At 42.9% G+C, this 18,194-nt stretch overlaps 1 protein-coding gene across 12 annotated transcripts in view; it reads left to right on the top strand.

Annotated features, from left to right (window-relative positions):
• ZBTB38 (zinc finger and BTB domain containing 38) overlaps nt 1-18,194 on the top strand; it is a 133,378-nt gene that overhangs the window by 35,184 nt on the left and 80,000 nt on the right. For 4 of the 12 annotated variants that reach the window (XM_032258724.1, XM_032258703.1, XM_032258719.1 and 1 more), the window contains exons 1-2: nt 7,022-7,451; nt 8,532-8,606. The gene's annotated coding sequence lies outside the window, so the exon portion shown is untranslated. Of the gene's footprint in view, nt 1-6,950; nt 7,452-8,531; nt 8,607-13,132; nt 13,394-15,398; nt 15,923-16,154; nt 17,039-18,194 lie in introns of those variants that run through there. The other 8 variants (XM_032258731.1, XM_032258738.1, XR_004262888.1 and 5 more) reach the window with 7 other exon arrangements.

Raw genomic sequence — 18,194 nt, 5'->3', positions numbered from 1 at the left:
CCCTGGTTGAGAACCACTGCTCTTGTCCCCAGTTTCTCATCAATAAAAGGAGGCACAGAACCAAGTGCTTGAAGCTCCCCTGAAGTCCCAAAATCTCTGACTCCGTCAATGTTGAATCTGTAAATGTGTTTTCCAGAAGATATTTTCCTTCAGAGCCACTAGAGGGGACACTCTGCTACACAAAGGACAAAAACAGAGCACTCAGGGGACTTTGTTTTCCTCTCCTCTTGACTTTGTTTCTGTTTCTGACAAGCCCCAGCCTTAAATAAATAGTCTTTGATGTTGAGAGTGATAACCCCTCACCATGAGACATGAAGAGCTGTTTGTCTTGTGCTTGGTGCCATAAAAGTCAGTGTTTTTAGATATGGCGGGGAGGGGAGAGCAAAATGTTCTCTGCTTTTTAAACATTCTTTGTAAGGTAGTCAGATGAATCATGCCTCTAAAAAAAGATATGAATTTCCATAACGGGAGCCTGCGGGACAACCAGGCTCAGAGGTAAAAAATCTAGTTCTCTTCCTGGTCCTGCCACTTCTGGGCTGTGTGATGTTGGCTAAATTTCTTGACTTCTCTGGTTTTATATAGATGATAGAGCTGAGGAGACTGAGGCTAAGAAGTTAAGGTCACCCAGTATGTTAAGTGGTCAAGCAAGGACTTGCATCTCACCCATCAACTTGATAGAATAGTTGTGAAAACCAAATGAGATGGAGTACGTGAAAGAGTCTTGAAAAATAGAAAACCTCACACAAGTTCAAAATGTGGACGTGTAGATCTTGTGGGAATGAGAGAAGAGGATGGCTGCGGGGTGGCAAGAGGGAGCGGGGTAGGTCCACACAGCAAACAGAAGATACTCCTTCTCCAAGTGTTGTAAATTACAGGTAGGAGCCTCAGTGCCTCCGAATCCTTCACTAGTGATAGAGCTTCATCCCTAGGGCTTATAGTCTCCATCCCTGTCAAAGTGGGCAGATCACTTAAAGGGGTTTACTTTGTGCTCTCATGAGTTGTTTAAGCACCTTAGCGAAAGTGAGGGGTCTATGTCAACACTGATTTAAACTCACTAAGAAGAAAAAAAAAAGGAGAAAAAATAAAAATTTAAAGAAAAATTTTTTTTAACCCTGAACCACAATAGAAAATATGTTTCACAGAGAGACCCAGCTCACATACATATTATAAAATTGAAACAAAAGTGTTAGTTATAATGTACTCAGATCTTTTCTGTTGTTTTATTTTATTCTGTCACTTGAAACCAATGCTGACCCACTAAATGGTGAGTCCTGATCTGCACTTAAGAGTACTACACTAGAAGATTTTGTGGAGAGGAAAAATGTATAGGGTCCTGGGGCTGGTCTAGGAGGAAACAGATGTGGCCTCCAAGCAATACTCAAGGAGCCCTAAAGATGAACTTTTCACAGTTTTCCAAGGGCTAATTCTCTGAGGCTTGATTTATGAGGAAGAAATTAGAACAATAATTCCAAATTCAAATTCCCAAAATTCACCTGAATGAGTGAGGTTGGGCCATTGGGTAGCAACCTCTAGGCTGGATTCTCAGAGGTTATGATCTAAACCCCACATTATTAACATAAAATATAGATGACATAAAGTAACCACCACAAAAAACATTTTTAATTCAACATTTATTGATTCATTATTATATGTCAGACATTGCACTAAGCACTTTACATGAGTGATAGGGCATAAGTTTAAGTGTTCCCTGATTTTCTTCTCTTTTTGCCCACTAACAAGAGTTCTGGCTTTGTCTGAATTCTTTTCTGCCCCATCAAAAGAAGAACTGGACAGAAGCAGAAGGACCAGAAGAATGCTGATTAGGACTTGAGAAAAAACTTTTAGGGAGCTTGGGAGAAAGAAAGGAAGGCAGAAGCTATGGGGTGGAAGGGGCTTGGATAGGAGGGGGAAAGGATGCTAAGGGATATTGAAGAGGCTCTTTGCGATGTTTGAGAAATACAAGTATTAATATGAGTTAATTAGAAATTACTTTTGGTGACTAGATTGGGTTTCTTGGTCTGCGACCCCACCTCTCACCCCAAGACTGCACCCTGCGGGTCATGGTCTGAATAGGGTTATATATGCATTATCTTATTTAATCTGCATAACAAACCCATGAGGTGATATTAGTATTTCCTTTTTTTTCAGTTGAAGAAAAAGAACTTGATACAGTCTAAGTAATTACGGGCAGCTAATAAATAGTGAAACCAGGACTGGGACTTAAGACTTTTGATCATGAAAGCACAACTCATAAGTCCACAAGCATAGATGATTCCCAGTATAAACAATATCAGTTAATAAAATACTTGAGAATAAATTTAACAAAAGAATTGCAAGACTTGTACACTGAAAACAACAAAACATTGCTGAAATAAATTAAAGATCTAAATCAATGAGAAGGCTTCCTAGGTTCATGAATCAGATGACTTAATCTTGCTAAGATGGGATTGCTGCCAAAATTGATCTGCAGGTACAATTTAACATCTATCAAACCCCCAGATGATTTTTTACAGAAATTGAGAAGCTGATCCTAAAAATCATATAGCAATGCAAGGGATCCAGAATAGCCAAACAATCTTGAAAAAGAACAAAGTTGAGCGTGGGCTCACACTTCCTAATTTCCAAACATAATATGAAGCAACAGTAATCAAAACAGTGTGGTACTGGCATAACAATAGATATCTAAATCAATGGAACAGAATTAAGAGTCCAAGGATAAATATTAATATTTATGGTCAGTTGATTTTTGACAAAGGGGCTAAGACAATTTAATAGGGGAAAGAATAAACTATTTTTTTAAATAAACTCTTTATTTTAGAATAGTTTTATATGTACAGCATTATTGTAAGAATAATCTTTTCAGCAAATGGTTATGGGACAACCAGATAGCCACATGAAAAGAATGAATGTGCATCCCTCGAAAAGAATGAATGTGCATCCCTCTCTCATACCATAAGTAAAATTAATTTAAAGTGTACTATAGATCTAAATGTAAGAACTAAAACTATAAAACTCTTAGAAGAAACTCAGGTGTAAATCTTTATGACCTTGGGTTAGATAATGTTTTCTCAAATATGATGCCAAAAATATAAGTGATGAAAGAAAAGATTGGTAAGTTGGACTTCATCAAAACTAAAAACTTTTATGCTTCAAATAACGACAACCAGAAATGAAATGACAACCATAGACAGGGAGATAATATTGTAAAACATATATCTGATAAGGGATTTGTGTCTGGGATATATAAAGAATCCCTAAACCTCAAAAACTTTTTAAAAATTAGCCAAATTTGAAAAACAAGGATTTGAATAGATAGTCCTCCAAAGAAGATATAAAAGTGACCAATAAGCTCCTGAAAACACACTCAACATTATTAGTCATTTGTTAAATGCAATTCAAAACCACCATGACATATCATGTTGCACCCACTAGGATGGCTATAATAAAAAAGACACAATAACAGTGTTGGCGAGGATATGGAGAAATCAGAACCCTCAGAAATTGCTAGTGAGAATGTAAAATGATGCCACACTTTGGAAAACAGTTTGACAGCTTCTCAAAATGTTAAACATAGTATGATATCACCCAGCAATCCCACTCTTTTGTGTTTAACCAAGAGACATGAATGCATGTCCACAAAAAAACTTGCACATGAATGTTCATAGCAACATTATTCATAACAGCCAAAAAGTGAAAACAACTCAAGTGTTCATCAACTGAGATTTGGATCAACAGAATGTTGTACACCCACCCATTTTGGAATATTATTTGGCCATACAAATGAATGAAGTACTAAAATATTCTATGCCTTAGTTAATTTGCTGTTGTTTAAACAGAACACTTGAAACTGGGTAATTTATAAAGAAAAGGAATTCAGTTCTTACAATTATGAAGGCTGAGAAGTCCAAAGTCTAGGGATCACATTGGATGAGGACCTTCTTGCTGGTGGTGACTCTCTGCCAAGTCCCAAGGTGACACAGGACATTACATGGTGAGCAGACTGAGAGTGCCAGCTCAGGTCCCTCTTCCTCTTCTTATAAACCCCCAAGTCTCTCTCTCATGATAACCCATTATTCCATTAACCAATTAATCCATTAATCCATGAGTGGATTAGTCACCTCTGAAAGCCCCCACCTCTCAATACTACCATATTGGAGATTAAATTTCAACATGAGTTTTGGAGAGGACAAATATTTGAACTATATATTGTATGATTCCATTTGTAGGAAATGTCCATAAGAGGCAAATCTATAGGGACAGAAACTAGATGAGTGGCCGTCTAGAGCTGATAGGTGGGGACAAATGAAGAGTGATACCTAATAGGCACAGTGTTTTTGTGGGGGATGACAAAAAAATGTTAACAAAAAAATAGATTATAAATTACACAATTCTGAAATACACTAAAATCCATTGAATTGTACACTTTAAGTGGGTGAACTTTATGGTATGTAAATTAAACCTTAATCAATTTTTTTTGAAAGAGAGGGAATGAAATGAGAGAAATTGAAGGCAGCAAGTATACACAAATCTTCCAAGGAACTCCGTGCCTCCATAAAGGTTTTGTTTTGTTTTAATTACCAGTATTTAACTGCATTTGTGTAGCAAAGGAGGAGGATGCTCCACTTCAGGTGGAGGCTAGGGAAGTGCCATTGTACTTACTTCTCTGTATCTAAATGGATATTTTTCTCAGTTCTCTGATTTTATTTTCACTGTTAGAATCAAGCCCAGAGCATATAACCCAAGAATCTGTGTCTCACTTAAGCTTACTGATCATTTCTGCTTACTGATCATTTCTGCTTCTTTATTTTTCTGTTTACATTAAACTGATAGGATGTAGGGTAAAGAAATAATCAGCCTCTGTTCATCTTATTAGAGAAATAAATACCTGTGTATATGAAGCAAGCATGGCCACTGAGTCTTTGGGGAAACAGAGCAGGGAGGTGCCCAGAGGCATTTTCTGCAGAGAAGGAAGAAAAGAATAAACACGTCTTCTGCCAAAAATGCCTGGAACTTAAAGCACTTTCCTCAGCCCAAGATCAGGCTGTGTGCAGACACTGACAGTGAACCTGATCAGTTGCTGCTGCTCCCTTGATTAAAAGCATGTGGCTTTCTCTCTTATGAAATTCACCTCTATAAATTCCACCTGCCTAGGGATTCAAACTACACGGAACAAGTGCAATTCCTCAGACTGGCAACTGGCAGAGCTCCCAGGAGCAAGGTAGAACTACACAATGTTCCAGGCATCAGAGGCATAGGTTGCCTGAGCCAGGGACAGGGGTCTCTGAACTGACACACCACCCACAGTGGGAAGGAAAGCAGTGGGTGTGTTATCAAGGAGGCCACCCAAACCTCTCAGACCCCTCCACAAGGGGCTGGAAATTCCTGGTTTTGTCTTCCTCTTAGAATGAGACATTTACTCTAAGAGAATCATGGAAAAGTACAAACCACAGAATCATAAACCACAGAGGGAGAGGCTACCTCGTAGGTCATTCTTATGCTGGACCCAGATACCCCAATAAGCAGATGTTCTGTCTCGCCACCCCTCCTCGCCTTTGCTTACCCACAGCCATTGGCAGGACTCTCCCTCAGGCCCAGAAAGGCAACTGATTCCTGGTAGGAGGACACAAAGAGTAGAAAGTAACCACCATTGTCAGGTCCAAATCTGTTTCCTGTCCCTTCTAGTCCCTCCTGCATTTTAAAACCACACCCCAGTTGCAACCCTTTTTCCGAGTCTGGAGTCTTTGAGAGTGCCGTCATGTCCTTCTTCCTGTAGCCTTCGTGTCCGCCCCAGATGTATCCCTTTTATCTCACTGACCCTCCCAACCACATCCATGAGGCCAGAAGGCAACAAAGACAAGCGTGGACTCTGACTCCCGCCAAGGTACTCTGTCCCCCGCCAAGCTGGTCTGTGCCCTGTGGCTCTCAGATTTTGCATCTCCCACATGCCACAGGCCTGCATCCATCCGACTTCCCTGGTTTCTCATCCCCACTTGAACCTCATGACTGACTCGCCTCTAGACACGCTGAGTAACCCACCCACTTGCCAAACCTCAGACCTGGTGTTGACGCAATAAAAAGGCATGAGGCCCATGTTGCCAGAACATTCCTAATTGTTTCACTGTTTCCTTGTAGGATTTGGTTTCAAGTCCTTGTCTCCTTTCTCCTGGCCAGGGTGCCATTGGTCAATATTCTTTCATTCACTCCAGCTACTCTGCACCATGATTAAGAAAACAGGATGTGAGATTAGATGATCCAGGCTCTGCCACGAACTAACTAGCTGTGAGGCTTTAGAGAAGTGTCTTAACCTCTCTGAGTATCCATTTTCTCCTCTATAGCATCAGGAATATTAAGAGTATCTATCTCACAGCTTCTTTGTTGTGATAATACCAATAAATGAAGTAATCTTCTTAAAGCACAGAGACTTGAATGTTGTTCACTCTAAGTGTCATATATGTTCTCTACTATTTTATTTTACAGTTATCATTTCCTTCATTCATCATGTATTTACCAAGCCTCATGCCAGGCACTGGGATATAAATATCCCCTTTAAAGAGTGGTCATGTCTTAAACCCAGGAAGAACTAGTTCATGTTAGCACCCAGGGCAGGGAGCGAAGTCCAGGGCCACAGCATGGAGGCAGAGGAGAATAGACACTGACCACCGGGAGCTGCCTGGCGATGGTGACAACAGTACCTTCCACCTTTCTGCATCTCTTTCAATAAATACCACTGTAAGTCCTTGAGTAAGGTGGGTACCACATGGAAGAAGGGGGATGGCAGAGGGGCGGTGAGAGGTCCCCAGCGAAACACCCTCTTCTTCATCCCTGCTTCTGTCTTTGACAGAGCGTGGCCATGCCTTTGCCATGCAGAAGGGTGATGTTCTTTGGAGAGGCCTTGTTGAATCTATCTGGGGTTGTTCCGGAAGTAGGCAGGGCGGCCGGGGGGTGGGGAGGTGGCAGGAATGTTCTCCTGGCCTGTTGGTCTGTGCCGGCGAGTGTGCTGAGAGGAGGGCCTCTGGACATCAAAGGTTCCTTTTGTCCCCTTCCGAGTGGCAGGGCAGCCAGGCTGGGCCGCTGGCGATGACTCAGGCCTGGCCCTGACGTCACCCACGCCCGGCCACTGGCCTCCCTCTGAAGCCAGGAAACTAGCTGGGGAGTGGCACTTGCAGCTGCAGCAAATCTCAAAATAAAGAGGCAACGGCCTTTCTCCTCCTCTCCATCTCCCTACAGCACATCTTTCATTTCTTTTCTTCTTTTTTTTTTCAAGCCTCACAAAAGGTTTTACTTGTAGATCCGCTTTCAAAATGTAGGAAGTCAGAATGGGTGACATCATCAGAAAAATATGTGGAGCTGATCTCGACAAGAAGTGAAGAACACAGAGCACGAAAGCGGTTGTGACTCCTGAGCCCAGGGAGTTGGCAGCGTCTGGGCTTCAGAGGAGCCAGCGCCTCCGAGTAAGTGAAGGCCCACTTTTGCCCCCCCCAATTCAGTGCCCTTCACTGTAGGGCGCCATCTTGTTCCCTGACACCTGCAGCTTAGCAGGCCCCAGCCCATAGTTGGGAGTAGGGACTGCATTTGGGAGACCCTGTAAATATGGCCCCAAAGGGATCTGATATCTCTCTTCTCCATAGGACCAGAAAAGAATGCAAAAGGAAGGAAAAAAAAAAAAAACAGATGCTATGACGGAAACCCTGGGGAGAATGGTCCAACTGATGCCTTTCCCTGTCCATCCGCTTGTTTTGCCTCCTCTTCCTCCCCTCACCCAAGTACTCTGTTTCAGACTGTTTGTTCAGAGTTCTGGATTGTTTGCTTCCTAGTTATTGTACTGAGCAATCAGACACAGAAATAAGCCCTGTTCTAGGCAGATACATGCCCTGTGCCATCAAATGGCAATTTTCACACTTAACCTGGTAAAAGATGGCAGCCCTGGTAAAAAGATATACACAGCCGTGCTGTCTTTACTGAGCACGCTTCTGATTGTTCTGTGTATGAACCTGCATTGTCTTATCGCCCTGTTTACAGAGGACTTATTTTCATTCCTACTTGTGCCTTCGTATCTGGGATGGTATTAAACACAAAGACACATCATAATGTGTCTGTTTTAACTTTGTCTAAAACAGACACACTTTCGTACTTCTTTGCAAAGCCTATAATTTTGCAAGCTCTGGAAGTTCCTACCCAAGAAACTTAAGTTTCCAAGAGAAAAGTTTTGACATGGACATGAGAACAGCACATAGACATAGAAATCATACCCTGATTTTCCTGGCTTCTGAAGTCATCCCCTGAGTCAGCATCTAGTCTTTGTATAGCTGACATTATCAGAGGAAATCTGTTCTTCAGAAATTCTATGTTAAAATAATTGGGAGCGGGGAGGTGTAAGTCTTATTTTAAAGGCAACAGGGAAGCTTGTCATTTACTGGAAAACAGTGGCATATTCCTTTGTAAACGGACAACTCCTGTTGGAAATTAACTATCACACACTAAAATATCTGTTTTAAAGGCCTTATGTTTTACTTTTTGTTTTTCTTTATCAGGTTGTCTTGAAATGAGGCTCTGCTGTACTTCTGTTCTTGTGTCTCCAAGATCTGAATGTCGTGACCACTAATTTGGTAAGTGTCATTTGTCCCCGACAGCTACTTAAATTTACGTCTCCCAATTCTCTTTTTTTAGTTTGTGGTAAGATTTAAAGAAAGGAGGAAAGGGCACAGAGATTTCTGTACACAATGATAACAGCTGTATTCAAAAGGATATTAGGATGGGCTAATTGTTATAATCGAACCCCAAATCTATAGTGGCTCAAACACAATAGTTTATTTCTTGCTCATGTAACAGTACAGGTCAGTGGGGCAACTCTCTTTCATGCATTCATTCAGAGACAGGTAGAGAGGGGCTCTGCCTTCTGCAGCATGTGGTTTTCAAGGCCGCCTAGGGTTGTCTCCACTCCTCAGTGAGGGAAGAAAAGTGCTTGGAAAAAGCACACATGGGAGGTTTCTATGGGCCCTGCCTAGAAGTGGTGGGTATTACTTCTTTTCACATTCCATTGGCTAAAACTTCATCACATGACCACAGCTAACCACAGAGGAGTCTGGGAAATGTAGTCCTTGGTGGGGCAGCCACTTAGCGGTGACAGCTCTGGAGGGTTTCTGAAGAAGAGATAGTTCTCTCTGACACAGTGCATAAAGAAACCTGGAGACACTCAAGGATAAAATTGCCAAACAAACAATGAGAGAAGTAAAAAATTATCCACATCTAGATTTCCTGACACTCTTAGGTAACATCTGGCCATGAGGGCAAGAAGCAGTGGATGAGATGTCTCAACACCTCTGTCCATTATGACCCTGAGCCTTTATGAGAGCACCATTATGTTGCCTATAGCCAGTGAACCAAAAAGGACATTCTTCTCCTTATTTTTACTCTCAGGGTCCTCTTGGTCTAGAACTGTACCAGCTTTGTCTCCTTCCTGGATCTAGTCATATTAGTTGGAATTGTGACAGAATTCTGCTCCACCCAACTATGAGCCCCAACTATGAGCTCTTGACTTCCTTAGCTTGAAGTTTTCTCTGCTCCTGGAGGCTGGAATTGTATTCTACCTGATCTGCTCCAGGTCTTGGGACACTTGATGGCGGGTGAAGTTTTCTCTAATAATTTGGTTTATGAGACCTTTAAACCAAGTTATTAAAGCAAGTTTTTTTTCTTTGAGACAGGGTTTCACTCTGTCACCCAGGCTGGAGTGCAGTTGCACGATCATGGCTCCCTGCAGCCTCAGCTTCTCAGGCTTAAGTGATCCTCCCAAATAGCTGAGACTATAGGCATCCATCACCATGCCTGGCTAATTTTTGTATTTTTTGTAGAAACAAGGTTTCACCATGTTGCCCAGGCTGTCTCAAACTCCTGGGCTCAAGCAATCCACCCACCGTGGCCTCCCAAAGTGCTGGGATTACAGGAGTGAGCCACAGTGCTCAGCCAAGAATTAACGGTAGCATTCATGGCCCCAGCCTGAGACTTTTTAGTCTAATTTAGTCTGCATTTAAATGTAGACTAAAAAGTCTCAGGCTGGAGCCATGAATGCTACCCCAAAGAATGTGATATATGTCTAGCTTTTTATTTTCAGGAAAAGTTTAAAAACATTTACTGAAATAACAAGTGGTAAAGTTGTAAGCTCTATTTGGAGAACTTTTAACTAGTTTAACATTTTATGTAGCCTTCTAACCATTGTTGATGTTGGTGCAGTATTCCCCTTACCAGTAAATAGAAACCATATGATGGGTGCTTTGTGACGCCCCAATTTAAAAGTGTGAAATAAAAATGAACTCGTTTTTGCTTGAGCTGCCTCGTACGTAGTTCTCTGGTTTTGTCAATATCTGACTAAACACACTGGTTTCTGATTGACTTTTGCCCCTGGACCTGACCTCTCTGGCACCCACATCCACACCCTGACAAGCGTGTACTGTCTATTGTGTGGGGATGCCTGTTGCTGGCCAATTTGCCACAGCTTCTCAGATATCTGTCACAGCCTGATGCCTGGCCTACTCTCCTGTTACTGCTGCCTACCCTCTGCCCAGTCCCCTCACATCAGGATGGAGCTGAGGAGGAACGGAATAGAATAACAAGTTGAGTTGTTACAAAAATACTTCAGCCTCTGAAAGTCTGTCTTTCCAAGTTGTTGGGAACTGAAAGTATCTATTGAGCGAGGAGCTGGCAGGGCTAGTGGTATAAAATAATGATAAGACCAGGTTGGGCTGGGTGTGGTGGCTCATGCCTGTAATCCTAGCACTTTGGTCATGCCTGTAATCCCAGCACTTTGGGAGGCCAAGGCAGGTGGATCACTTGAGGTCAGGAGTTCAGGACCAGCCTAACATGGTGAAACCCCACCTGTACTAAAAAAATACAAAATTAGCCGGGCATGGTAGTGAATGCCTGTAATTCCAGCTACTTGGGAAGCTGAGGCAGGAGAATTGCTTGAACCTGGCAGGCAGAGGTTGCAGTGAGCCAAGATCGCACCTTTGCACTCCAGCCTGGGCAACAAGAGCAAAACTCCATCTCAAAAAAATAAAAAGACCAGGCTGAATGGGAATGGGGAATGCAGTGCCTGCTAGAAGGGCATAGCTGAAGGAGTATAAGTGTTAAGAATATGTGCCAGATTTCAAAAGCAGGAGCTAAATGGGGATGATCTGTTGCTGGAAGTCCTAGCCTAACAGAATCTTTCAGAAAGGGCAGAGCCAAAGGTCTCAGTCAATGTCAGGGTCCATTCATGTGGGAGAATGGCTAATCACAGCTTGCTAATTTCAACTGCCATCTGTTATGACTCTTCAAAGCACTAAGTATGCAGGAGTTGACATATGAATGGTTTTAGGGTTGGGGGAGGGGGCCAGCCTCCTGATTTCTAATTTCTAGCTGCATGGTACTACAGGAAGGGGAGTGAGATCACCACATCAGGTACCAGAATTTCACTACTGTAAACAGTTGGTGTTTGAAAGAAAGCCATAGACCCCCGTGACCACTGGATGCTGAGTGTGACCTCACAGACAACACCAGCAAAGCAGGACTGTGTATGAACACAGATTTTGTAAATATTTTGATATCTGACATTTCAAAAAAAGCATCAAAGTAGACAGCCTGGGAAAAGTTAGACTTTCTTGAGCTTCCTTAACCTTAATTTTGTCTTTTATTTTCTTTTACATTTTAATTTCACATAGGAGTAATAATTCAAATTTGAGCCATTATAATCTTTTCAGAGCTCAGGTCATCTAAAGATCTGAGCCTGGCGTTGTTGAGCCATGATGAGCAGATGTGGACTGAGCACACAGTTTCACACAGGCAGCTCCTACGCTAGTTGGTTATTTTAATCCCTGAGGTTTTAGAAGTATCATAGCACAGATGTGCAAGCTCCCTTCTCCCCGTGGGTCAGCATCATGATGTTCTGTCACTCCCCTTAGAGAGTTTTGCAGAAATACCGCATCATATTCACCAAACCTGAGAATTCATAGCAACAGGGCTTTATAATTTCTCACACTGAAATCCCCTAATTTCTTGTCAAGAACCAAATAGGAAAATACCACACTGAAGACTTCAGGGTTTTGTTTTTAACTCAAGAAGCTTCTGGTATTCATCAGAACTTTAAAGCTTCCTCCTACCTCCAAAATAGTATTGTTAGAAAATGTAATGCTGGGACTCTGTCAGAATAAGTAGGTGATCTATGCAAAATGATTTGGGCAACTTTGAAAAGTGCATGTCAAAAGTGTTGATAAAGGCCAGGCCTGGTGGCTAATGCCTGTAAACCCAGCACTTTGGGAGGCCAAGGTATGCAGATTGCTTGAGGCCAGGAGTTCAAGACCAGCCCAGCCAACATCACGAAGCCCTGTCTCTACTAAAAATACAAAAATTAGCCAAGCTTGTTGGCGCATGCCCGTAATCCCAGCTTCTTGGGAGGCTGAGGCATGAGAAGTGGTTGAACTCAGGAGGCAGAGGTTGCAGTGAGCCGAGACTGGACCACTGTACTCCAGTCCAGGCAACAGAGAAAAAAAAAGAAAAGTTGATAAAAAATAATCATCATAATTATGGTCAGTATTGATATTTTGACTTTTGATATTGTTATTATCATTATTTTAAAGACTTTTTGTCTTTCTAAGTTAACTTTCATCTGGGAGTCTTAACACCACATCTAACTAGCCAAAGCATGTTTGATTCTAGGCTAGACTTCTTATTGAGAGGCTTCTGATCTTATTCAGAGGGACATTTAACCTGCGGTTCACTGAAATCTTTGAGGAAGGATGGATGAGTCATCTCTCTGCCAAAAGAAGATGATTCCTGGCATTCTATGGGGCTCCCAGTGCATTGGGACAAGGAGGCTTGGAACCTACTCCACGGAGGCATTAACCTTGGAAAGTGCCTCCCAGGCAGGAGTTGAGAGAGTGGAGCCCTCATCTTTGTCCAAAAGAGCATTAGTATAACCCCTCATCCCAAACCTACCCCATTAGCACTAAGTATGAGACCAGTCTTATGTGCTATGGGGCGAGACCATGATTAGTGCTATGGCGTGGGATGGGGGTGAAGCGTTATACTGAGGCAACAAACATGAGCTCATCCCAAGAATAAAGTCATCTAAACTAACTGAAAACTCCTCTCCATTTCCCAGATCCTGCAGGCTGTCATCCTCAAATGCAGCAGGAAAATAGTATCTGGTGAAAAGGACCTTCTCATTGACCCAGTTACCTAGGTTTTGACTATTCCAAGGTACCTCACAAAAGGAATAGCTTAAAATTGACCTCAGGTGCAAGACTGTCTCCCTGTTGTTGGAGCTCTGGCAGCAGTCATGCTGTGGCTGGGCTGGATTTCTAAGAGACTTCTCTTTCTTTATTTCTCTTGACATAAGGCAAATTCCTTTTTTCTTTAAAAACAAATTATTGTGTTTTTTTTTTTCATGTGAAAAGAGCCATAACTAGTCAATTGTACCAAATCTGGAAAATGCAGAAAAATATCAAGTAAAAAAATTAAAATTGCTCAGTAAGGCAACAACCAAGCCACAATTCAATATTAACAGTTTGATGTATTTTTTCCAATTTTTCTTGTATATATTCTTCTCTCCTTTTAAAACTTATTGAGATGGTATTTTATGTGTTTTTTTGTCCCTGTTTAACATTATGTTGTAAACTTTTTTTTTTTTTTGAGGCAGAGTCTCGCTCTGTCACCCAGGCTGGAGTTCAGTGGTGCCATCTCGGCTCACTTCAACCTCTGCCCCCTGGGTTCAAGCAATTCTCCGGCCTCAGCCTCCCGAGTAGCTGAGACTATAGGCTCATGCCATCATTCCCAGCTAATTTTTTTTGTATTTTTAGTAGAGTTGGGGTTTCACCGTGGTAGCCAGGATGGTCTTGATCTCCTGACCTCATGATCTGCCCGCCTCCTAAAAATCATGTTTTCAGAGGCCACTTAGTGATGTTATAAACATTTTACCAAATCACTAAATGGCCTCTGAAAACATGATTTTTAATGGCTATGTTTCCATTGCACTGATACATTTTAATGTATCCATTTTTTGTTGTTGTTGGACGTTTTGATTGACTTTTTTAAAAGTTTCTAATGCATATTGGTGAATTGGCCTCTAGAAAGGTACCAGTGTCTATTTCAAAACCTTGGTCCTTCTTAGTTTCTCATATTAAAATGCATGCTTGTAGGCCCCAGTGGTATTAAAAGCTCTGAAGATAGGCCCGGGAATATGTATTTTAATCTGCCCTCCTAATTCTTCTGCATTAATGCCTGAGAACTACTGACTGGCTGCATTCAGTTCAATAAATATTCAGTTGGCAAACATTTATTAGACAAAAAAAAAGAAAAAAAAATAGGGACCTCTGAGCTAGTGTATCTATACCAGAATTTAACTTAAAGTCTCTTTTTGGCTTCTGACTTTTAGATTTTCCTTTAACTGTGATATAGTGTAGTAAAAGGATTTATTAGTTAGGTAATCAAGAAACCAGATTATACACATGAAATTACGGAGGCTCATAATGGTACGTTTACTTCCTGGTGGTCACTTAGAGATTTAGTGGCGAAGGTTGAACTAGACAAAGGGCCCAGAGTCATCCAACCTTTGGGTAAGAGGCAAAAGGCACCAATGAGAAGACTGACTCCTGAAGCAACCCACTGCCTCAGCCAAGGAGCTTTTACCTGCCCTCACGCCCATACTTCAAGATACTCATGGGCAGCCTAGACCTAGCGAGGGGTCCAAGTGTCCATCCTGGCCACCTAATGGAGCCAGACCATGGTGTCCCCTGATCCCTGAGGTGGTAGTACTGAAGAAGCTGTACTCAGGAGGACAGAGGGCATCTGTGCAGACAGCATGTATGTGATCAGTGCCATAAGAGCAGAGTAGGAGGTGGGTTCTGGGGTCAGAAATCAAGACAGTGGACAGGGTCAGGGCAAATGCCAGACTAAAATGTGTGGGCAAATTTGAGGTCAAAGCAGGAATGAGTTGAAAGGAAGACAAAGCAAGAGCTAGAGGGGAGCTGCAGAGGATTTGGCCTCGAGGATGGTGTCCCACTGTGTGACCTCACAATCAGGGGAAGTACCTTCCCCAAGCCATGCCTGCCTTTTTAAATTTGAAAGGTGCTGTGTGCTGGGCTGCCTTCTGACAGCAGGTGAGTAGGAGTGTGGCCTGAGAGGAGACAGGCTGGAGCAGGAGGAACCTGAAAATAGAAATTTAGGAAACAGTGGGAAAAAACAATCATAGCAGAAACCATAGTGAACAAAAAAACCAATTTCTTTAAACTCTCACCACCTTCTAAGAGGAAGTCTGACTATTCATCCTGCTTGCATAATTCTGCTGAAACCCATCAGACCACACCTGCTGATCACTTGATGGTATCTGACTGCCCAGCTTCCTCTCATTCTATCACCTCAACTTCCAGAGCCTGCCATGGCATGACTTGACTTTCAGTTTCTGCCTAGATAGACTGCTTAGCTTCCTACCATCCCCAGTTCATGTTCAGGTTCTAGAAATCAACTTTAAGTTCTTCCATACCTACACCTGTATTGAGCCCCTGCAATGGCTCAACACACAGAGCCAGAACCCAAAGGAGCTCCTTCCCAGGACACTCCCAGGGCTTAGCCACCGGGGAATTTTGCTGATGATCCCCAAGCTTCACTGCCCTGTGCTCGTCTCTGTTATCTCATGGGTGTCCCTGTTTGGGTTGGCTTCTCTCCTGATTCTTGGCCTCCTGGTCCAAACTTATGGCTCCAGGGTTATGATGAGTAAGAGTCCTGGCAAAGTCTACAACTTCCCTTGAATCAGAGATACCATAGATGGAGGGTGACTTTCCAAGAATGGCTGGGCTGGTTCAAGTCCTCACTATAATGTTGTCCTTATGTAAGACCCATTGCCTTGTTGTCCTACACCACTTCTTGAGTGAGACACCTTCTGATACTCAGATGACATTCTTTTTTTTTTTTTTCTTAAGGCGGGGTTTCACCATATTGGTCAGGCTGGTCTTGAACTACTGACCTCAGGTGATCTGCCCACCTCAGCCTCCCAAAGTGCTAGGATTACAGGCGTGAGCCACTGTGCCCGGCACTCAGATGACATTCTAATTCCTCACGAGACCTGGACCCTGGGCCAGGAAAGCCCATGTGGTGGTGACAGCAGTGCCTCCAAATCTCACCCAAAGGAGACAAAAATGGGAGGCTCCATCGCATCCAGACAAGGTGTCCACATGCTGCTGGAGAGTCCTGGGTTGTCACAGAGGACAAAGTTCAAGGGCAGAGAATGTTCAGCGGGTTCCAAGATTTGACAAATGCCACTGGTGGTCCCACCCTTGCCTGTCTACGTTGACTCCATGCCCCACCACTTCCTCTCACACTATGCTAGTAACCATCTAACCTGAGAAATTAAAAGTATTCACGCAGTCTCTGGCCAAAGCTGCAGAAAGACCCTCGCCCAGGCAAACTATGTCCCTGCCCCACAGCTGTCATTTCACCTGACCCATGGGAACATGTGCCATGGTATCAAGTCTGTCTTCTGGGCCAAGAGCCACTGCCTCAAAGAGGCTCAGTGCCCCCAGATAGCAATGTCCCACCACTGCAGTCGGGAGCAACTGGGCAAACCCGAAGACTCACCCGACATCCAGAGAGACCACCCCATTTTCCATCATCTAAATGAAACACAGCCCAAACTGCTGTGTAGACAGCTACTAGGAAAACTGGAGCAGTGAGAGACATCTGAGGTCACCCCAGCTAAGCCCTGAAGGCCATGAAACTTGACTGCCTTCTTGACTGTGGCCCATCAAAAGGAGCCCCTACACATCTAGTAGATGGCTAAAGTCAAAAATACTGAGGTTACCAAATGCTGGCAAAGATATGGGAACACTGGGTCTCTCCCACATCGCCTGTGGGAATGTAAAATGGTACACTCTAGGAAACAGTTTGGCAGTTTCTTATAAAAGTTAAACATACACTTACCACATGATCCAGCATACACTTACAATGTGATCTTGGGTATTTACACAAGAGAAATGAAAACTTATATTCACACAATAAACTTTACATGAACATTTGTAGCAGCTTTATTTGTAATATCTAAAAACTGGAAAATAGCCAAATTTTTTTAGCAAGTTGGTAGATAACACACTGGTACATCCACACCTTGAAATACTATTCAGCAATAAAAAGGCGTTTGTCCTTTACATTCAATTCAACTGGATCACAAGGGCGTTATGCCGAAAGCCATTCTCAAGAAGTTACATGCTACATGATTCCACTTAGAGAACATTCAGACTGACAAAATTACAGTGGTAGGCCAGGCGCGGTGGCTCATGCTTGTAATCCCAGCACTTTGAGAGGCCGAGGCAGGAGTACCCAAGAGTTCGCGACTAGCCAGGGCAACACAAGGAGACCCCATTTCTACAAATATTTTAAAAATTAGCTGGGCATGGTGGTGCACACCTGTGGTCTCAGCTACTTGAGAGGCTGAGATGAGAGGATCACTTGAGCCCAGGAGTTTGAGGCTGCAGTGAACCATGATTATGCCATTGCACACCAGCCTGGGTGACAGAGTGAGGCCCTATCTCAAAAAGGAAAAAAAAAAAATGACAGTGATAGAGAACAGATCAGTGGTTTCCAGGAGTTAGGGTTGGAGGACAGGTGTGATTATCAGAGGAGGAGCACAGAAAACTGTGGGAGTGACTATTCTCTGTCCTGATGGTGATGGCCATTACTCCAGCCTGTACATGTGACAGCGTTGCATAGAACTGCAGGCATACAGGTACACACACACACAGAGTGCATGTAAAAACTGGCAAAATCACATAAGATTGTATCTGCGTTTATTTGAACTATACAGCATCTGTTTCTTGGTTTAGACCCAGTACTATAACTACGTTAAGACATCACTGGGAGAAGGTGGAGAAAGTAGACACTGTAACTTCTTGTACATCTTATGCTCTTTCACACACACACAAAAAGGTATTAAAACTTTTTAAAAGTTTTTAAAGCCATGTTTAAAACAGGGGTTTTTCCCACCCCAAGGAAGGGGATTTATCCCCTGGCTTCTCCTTTATGAGCAACTCCTACTGTTTATTTTGCCGCCCTCTAACTTGCAGTTTGGAGTCTATCTACAACATCCTGCTGGCTTTGGCCACACCCTCTGCTTCTCAGAGACAGACAGCCCATCTCAGATGGAATCAAAGCTCCAGTATGCCAGCACTGAATGT

This window comes from Sapajus apella, unplaced genomic scaffold (genome assembly GCF_009761245.1).
Source record: "Sapajus apella isolate SASKATOON/1434 unplaced genomic scaffold, GSC_monkey_1.0 scaffold4, whole genome shotgun sequence".
In the NCBI taxonomy this organism is placed as follows: Eukaryota; Metazoa; Chordata; class Mammalia; order Primates; family Cebidae; genus Sapajus; species Sapajus apella.
The sequence above is the reverse complement of the archived record's forward strand: the minus strand, read 5'-3'. Positions and strand labels throughout refer to the sequence as shown.